This window comes from Arachis ipaensis, chromosome B02 (assembly GCF_000816755.2).
Source record: "Arachis ipaensis cultivar K30076 chromosome B02, Araip1.1, whole genome shotgun sequence".
NCBI lineage: Eukaryota > Viridiplantae > Streptophyta > Magnoliopsida > Fabales > Fabaceae > Arachis > Arachis ipaensis.
This window is the reverse complement of record NC_029786.2, coordinates 5,814,308-5,821,175: the sequence shown is the minus strand read 5'-3', so window position 1 is coordinate 5,821,175 and position 6,868 is coordinate 5,814,308. Positions and strand designations below refer to the sequence as shown.

The 6,868-nt window shown below is 35.4% G+C and overlaps 1 long non-coding RNA gene across 3 annotated transcripts in view; it reads left to right on the top strand.

The window, feature by feature from the left end:
- Positions 5,632 to 6,868, top strand: part of LOC107628141 — a 2,315-nt gene continuing 1,078 nt past the window's right edge. For 2 of the 3 annotated variants that reach the window (XR_002356951.1, XR_002356950.1), the window contains exons 1-3: positions 5,632 to 6,374; positions 6,457 to 6,576; positions 6,681 to 6,783. This is a non-coding gene — a long non-coding RNA (uncharacterized LOC107628141). Of the gene's footprint in view, positions 6,375 to 6,456; positions 6,577 to 6,680; positions 6,863 to 6,868 lie in introns of those variants that run through there. The other variant, XR_001617613.2, reaches the window with a different exon arrangement.

Genomic DNA, 6,868 nt, shown 5'->3' with positions numbered 1-6,868 from the left:
TATGGGGATCTTCCTGAGACTGTGTACATGAAGCTTCCCCCCGGTCTCTCCGCACCTCCCAACAGTGTGTGCAAACTTGAGCATTCTCTCTATGGTCTTAAGCAGGCAAGTCGGCAGTGGAATCATAAATTGTGCTCTGTTTTGAAGGCGTCAGGCTACACCCAATCGCAAGCTGATCATTCTCTATTCACCAAAGGCAACTCAACTGCCTTCACTACCCTTTTAGTGTATGTTGACGATCTTGTTCTAGCTGGAAATGACATGAAAGAAATTGAAAGAGTGAAATCCCTCTTGGATGCCAAGTTTAAAATCAAGGACATGGGGGTTCTCAAATACTTCCTTGGGTTTGAAGTTGCAAAGAGTAGCCAAGGCATCCTTCTCTACCAACGTAAGTATGCAATTGATCTCTTAGATGAGTTTGGCCTTCTGAATGCCAAGCCCACCTCCACCCCGATGAATTATACTGCTCCCCTGTCAAAGGATGCCGGTTCACCTTTGTCCGACTTAACTCCCTATCGTAGGCTCATAGGGAGGCTGCTTTACTTGACGAATACTCATCCAGATATTAGCTTCGCTGTCAACAAGCTCAGCCAATATCTGGACTGTGCCACGGACGTACATTTCAAGGCTGGGCTGCACATTTTGAAGTATATCAAAGGCGCTCCTGCAAGAGGAATTTTATAATCCACCGCCTCCGACTTATGCCTCATTGGCTATTCTGATTCTGATTGGGGAACGTGCCCAGATACAAGGCGCTCGGTGTCCGGGTTCTGTTTCTTCTTGGGTTCCTCTATTGTCTCATGGAAGAGTCGAAATCAGCTTATGGTGGCACGTTCTTCTGCAGAGGCAAAATATTGTGCATTGGCGTTGGTGACATGCGAAGGGAGATGGCTCATGTACATTCTCAGAGATTTGCAAGTCCCTTTACGTAGGCCGATTACCCTGTTCTGTGATAATCAATCAGCGATTCATATTGTTTCGAACCCAGTTTTTCACAAGCGTACCAAGCATATCGAAATTGACTGCCACACTGTTTGAGATCGAGTGCAGGATGGTTCTTTGAAGCTGTTACCGGTCCCTTCCTCTGAACAGGTTGCTGATATTCTCACCAAGAGCTTGGCACCAGGGCCATTTGCAAAGATTCATTGCAAGCTTGGAATGCATGACATTCATGTTCCAAGCTTGAGGGAGGCTGATAGAAGGGAGTCGAACTCATGATGGTTTCCGATACACAGTTAGTTAGGAATCGGCATGATGTACATGTTAGTTAGATAGTTTGGAAGTTTGTTAGGAGAATGCCAGCATGGCACTAGTTAGTTAGAGATTAATTTAAGCCTTTTGGATATTTGTATTACAAGACACTGTATATATAAACCTACATGTAACTAGTTAGAGGAGTGAGATTCATTATTATAGAAATGTGAATACAAGAGAGCAATTTCTCTCTTTGCGTTCATAGCTCTCTGCTTCTTCTCTATGCATGATTTCTCTCTTTGCAAACTCCTAAACGCAACTTTTTATCATAACGATCATTTTTATAGAACAACATCTACGTCAAATATTTCTTTACAATCCCATATGAACAGAAAAATTCAAGTGTTCAAATTTTAAGAAAATAAAAAAATTAAATGCATTTTTCAATTTTTAAAACTTTAAATATCCATAGGACAAAATATCAAAGTCTCACTTTGTCTTTTTCTCAAATTCCAAGTACAGTACAATTATACACGAGTTCCATGACTTGACGTCCTAATACACAAATGAGAAATATATTGTGATTTTTTACTCATTTTTCTTTACACTAATCAAATTAACTTTGTTTCTTTTCTGTATTCTTGGATTTATTTTATTCCCTAATAGTAACAAAAAAATGAAGTAGGTAAGCTAAGGAATGTAGGGCTAGTAACCAGTAAAATAGAGTAAGATTTAGATTTTATTCTAATTATATTTGTAGTTTTAGATTCTCTTTAAAATTTAATTTAATTTTATATTATCTGTAGATTGATAAATTTTTTATGTTAATCTTATTTTCGTTCTAAAGTTTTATATTTGATTCCATTTAATTCTATCTATAATAAATTATTTTTTTTCATATGCAAATAATCAAATTTTTTCCATCAATCACAATATTTAATTAATTATTTTTTAGTTCATTAAAATATTAATAAAATAAAAAATATAAAATTAAGTTCATTTTAAAATTAAAGGTAATAAAATTATAATGAAATTCATGTTAAAATTACAAAAAGAAGAAGATGTGATTTTAATCTCCATCAATTTTATTATACATGCTTAATAATTTTTACTATATATTATAATATAGCAGGGTGCCAATAAGTCGAATAAGATTAGGTCTAAATTCATATCTGACTCTACCTGTAGTTCAATCTACTTTACTCTTATCAACTTGACCAGTTGCGAATCAAATTGCCAACTCTATCAAAATAAATTTAGTTGAATTGAGTACCACAGATATAATTAATATTGCCTATCCTAAAAAAATAACTAATACATTAGACTTTATTAACTGCATGCAATTTATAATTAAAAAAATTAATAACGCTATTTGTATATTAAACTTTTTGAATATTTCTATAAAACATATAACTATTATTAATTAATTATATAATTAAACTATTTTTTAATTAGAAAAATAAAAAGTACACGTTAATTGTTAAAAATACTAATAATATTAAAATAATATTTATGATGAAAAATAGCAAGATTTAAAGGTACAAAACACGTTTGGTAGCTAAAGAGTTTCATCATGTTGAAAGCGTTGATTTTTACCAGAGCAAGAGTTGGCCTAATTAACTCTTGTTCTCTCTAAAAACTGGACCATTAGCCAATTCAATTTTAATATGCCTTTTTAAACTGGGACTTGCATCAAAATATCTATGTCTCAACCACTTTGTTTTGAAGAAAGTCCACCCAATTTGGTTTGCAAATTGAATAGGAGCCTTTATTAGGGGTGTTCGCAGTGCGGTTTAATTCGGTTTTAAGAAAAAAAGTCATCCAATCCGAACGCTTAATTTATGTGCGGTACGGTTTGGATTAGATGAACTTTTTTTGGAAATCTAATCCGATCCGATTAAAAACGGTTTGGATCGGTTTAGATTTACGGTTTTTTAAATAAAAAATTTAAATACATATAACAAGTCTCAATATCAAATTTTAAATAACCAACAATGACATAACAAGTCATAACAAGTCTTAACAATATCTTAAAAAGCCAACGATAATATAACAATAGAAATAAAATTATAGGTTAGTTAAAATAAATAAATAAATAATATTTTGAACATAAAATATTTATTAAATAATAATAATACTTGAATAATAGAAAAATGTATAACAAATTGAACATGTTATAAGTATAATTGTAAATATAATAATAAAATAATAATATTATAGCACATTGTGCGGTTTGGATTAGATTGGATCGGTTATGAAAAATAGATCCAAAATTCGATCCAATCCAGCGGTTTGCAAAAAATAGAATCAATCAAATCTGAATTAGTGTGATTTTAATCAATTTTTGGTTTAAATTGGATTAGATGAACGGTTTAATTTGAATCGATTTGGATTTGAACACCCCTAGCCTTTATTGTATAAAACAAGCACTTAGAGGAGAATGGTTTATAAAATTAAGTAATACTCTTTATTTTTTTAGTTTCACAATGCCAATTCGGATATCTCTCTTGTTATTAAATAATATGATCCTAAGTCAATTATTTATATGCTATGTTATGTTGATGATACAATTATCATAAAAAATGACTTCTTTAAAATAGAACACATGATTAATTCAACAACTTATTAGTGTTTTTACTTTAAAAGATTTGGGCATGCTAAACTATCTTTTAGAATTGAAGTAAATATATAGTAGCTGTTTCGAGGGTTACCTGAAACGTTAATTTGGACTTGAGGTAGTATTTGACTTGTTCTTATGTCGAGGTTTTGTCGTCCGAATTCTTCGTGAGGAGGTGGGGTGATACTTTTAAGAGTCTTTGATACTTAAATTAGCAAGGATTTTAGGCAGATTTTTTTAGTAGATTAGAACGTGAATATACTTGAGCGGTGTCAGTGTATTTATAGTAGAGTTAATAACCACTTTTTAGATTAGTTCTAAATTTGTTGGTGGATAACTGTTTCCTTTATCTTAAAAGTTTGTTAAGATCTATCTTTTAGTGAAGGTAGAAATAGTAGGAGAGATTCAGAAAAATAGTTACTTATTTGGATAAGTAGGGCTAGACTCCTTTTGTCGTGTCCGACTTTTTAAAGAGGTCAGATAAACGGTAGAAGTAATTTCTTTTGGTTGGACCTTTTATCTTTATTAGACCTAATTTTATGTTTTAGGTTAGAGTATAAATAGTAACAACCAAGGACAATTACAATTTTGTATTCCAAAGAACAAAACATCATGGTTTTTGTGTAATAAATTTAGGAATTATAGATTATATAGTTTTTTTTACTCTGATTGAGCTACAATAGAAAATGAAAAATCAATGTCAAATTAAAAAAAAAAAAAAAAACTAATCTCATTTCATGATCTTGCAGAAAAGAAACCATAATTAGTAGATTCTTTACAGAAATAAAATTTCATTAGTAGCATGTAAAGTAGAGATGGTCTAGATACAAAACTTGTTAAAAGAGTTGTAGCTATAGCTTCACGCGCGCCATATGAAAAGGATTCGTTCCTCCAAGGATTGAGCTCTTGTCTTGGTTTGTGTTGGTTGGAAGGGTGAACATCAAGGATCGTCTGAGTAGATTACGGGTTCTTGACCAGAATGACAGGCTTTGTGTATTATGTTCTAAGTCTGATGAAACTGTATTCCATTTGTTTCTTGGGTGTGATATCACTTGGCAGGTGTGGTGTGCTTGGCTGCATGCGTTTGGTAGGAGTTGGTGCTCGCCCGGTACTCTAAAGGACCACTTCGAAAGCTGGACAAACATGGCAATATGGAAGGTCGAGAGAAAGAGGTGGTTCCTTGGGTTCTTTGCTGTTGTCTGGACAATCTGGATATAAAAGAATGCCAGGCTGTTTCGAAACAAAGCATCCAGCTTGCGGGAAATTATAAACAAGTCTTTTGCTTCTGCTGAGAAATAGTTTGGAGGTAAAACCGTTGGTTGTTGATCCCAAGTCAAAGTTAACAAGGAGGTGGTTGCTTTCATAAGATATATAGAGTTGGTTTTATTTCCTAATTCATGAACTTGTAGCTCTTTTTAATGCTCCACTCTGTTGTGTTGAGCTCCTTTTAATTCAAAAAAAAAGAGTTGCATATTAGTCTTCAAGCATCACTTACAATCTTCTATGATAATATGAGCACAATCATGTTAACTACCAATACAGTTCTATACGATAAAATAAAACACTTTCAATTGGATATTCAAATGGTAAGGAACAAAATGAATAAGAGACTATTACATGTAATTTACATACTTAAGGTTTAAAAAGTATACATCCTCAAAAAATTATTTTTAGCGGTCATATTCAACTATTTAAATTATAAACTTAGAGTGATCTCAGAACTAATAGTGAGTTTGAGAAAAAGAATAAAGGTTAGTTTAGTTAGTTAAAATTAATTAATGAATAAACAAAAATTAAATCAAACCCAAACCCCCTAACTTAACCCTACCGTCATTCACTTTCCTATTTCTTAACCTAACCTACGGGAGAAAGGGAAATAAGGAAAGAAAGGGAAAATAAGGAAAACGGGGGAAGAAAGGGGAAATAAGAAAAGAAAGGGGAAATAAGGAAGGCAGGGGGGAACTTGAGAAGTGGGGAACTGAGAAAGGAAGAAAGGGAAAGCGAGTGACGAGAGAAAGAGAAGCGGAGAGGGAGAAGAAGAAGAAAAGTGAGTTGAGAGGAAGAAGTCGCCGCCACTGCGGTCCGCGTTCACGTCGTCGTCGTCGTAGCGTCGCCATCCTTGCGCCAGTCGCTGCCGCTGTCGGCGATGAAGCCCGTCGCCGCCATTCGCATCGCCGCCACCGCCAGAACTACACGCCGTCGCTGGAGTCTGAACGCCGCTGCAACCACCACGTGTTATCATCTTCAGATCCGCCGAAGGAAACTGTTGCGGAGCAGTCGTCCCCGCCACGAAGTCCGTCGCCGTTGCTGCTGCTGTCAGCGCCGTTGTCTATGGGTGAGGCAGAGGAGAGAGATCCGGGAGGAAGGGAGGATCGGGACCTGTCCAGCCACCGCGCACAGTTGCCGCTCCTATCGCCGGCCATCCTCATCAAATCCGCCGCCTCCGAAGCTTCGGGCCACGATTTCTGACCGTGCCTCTGCCGCCGGAGAGCGCTGCTGCCACGGAAACCGCCTTTGAAGCCTGTGTATGTTAGAAACTGTCGCCGGAACCCCTGTCTTATTGGTAAGCACTTTGTTTCTGAAACTTCTTGAAAATCAATGTTCCGTTGCAATCTGTTGGAGATTCTGAGATGCTGGTACCGTAGGTTTGGATTCCGGTATTTGCGCGTTGTAATTAAGGTTGTTATTGAACCACCGGAGCTTCGGGAAGTGCCGGAGCTGCCGCCTGATCGGTTCAGAGAGTCACTGCTGCTTTGTTTCTCGTGGTGAGGTTATTTGATTCTATTTCAATTTATCGTAAATGTTCCATTACTAATTTCGTTCTGTTCCGCTCAATATCAATTTCGCTTTAAATTCCAATTTATGTCAGAAAAGTGTTGTTGCCGCGATTCTTGATGCCGCTGTTGATATTGTCTGAAAATAAACAAAAGAGGAATTGATGAGTCTAACTACTGAGCTTTGACTAAATCGAGGTAGGGGTTTTTCTTAAAATCTAATTTACATTACAGAGTTGTGATAAATAGATATTGATGCAAAGAGATATATTTTTGTGATTAC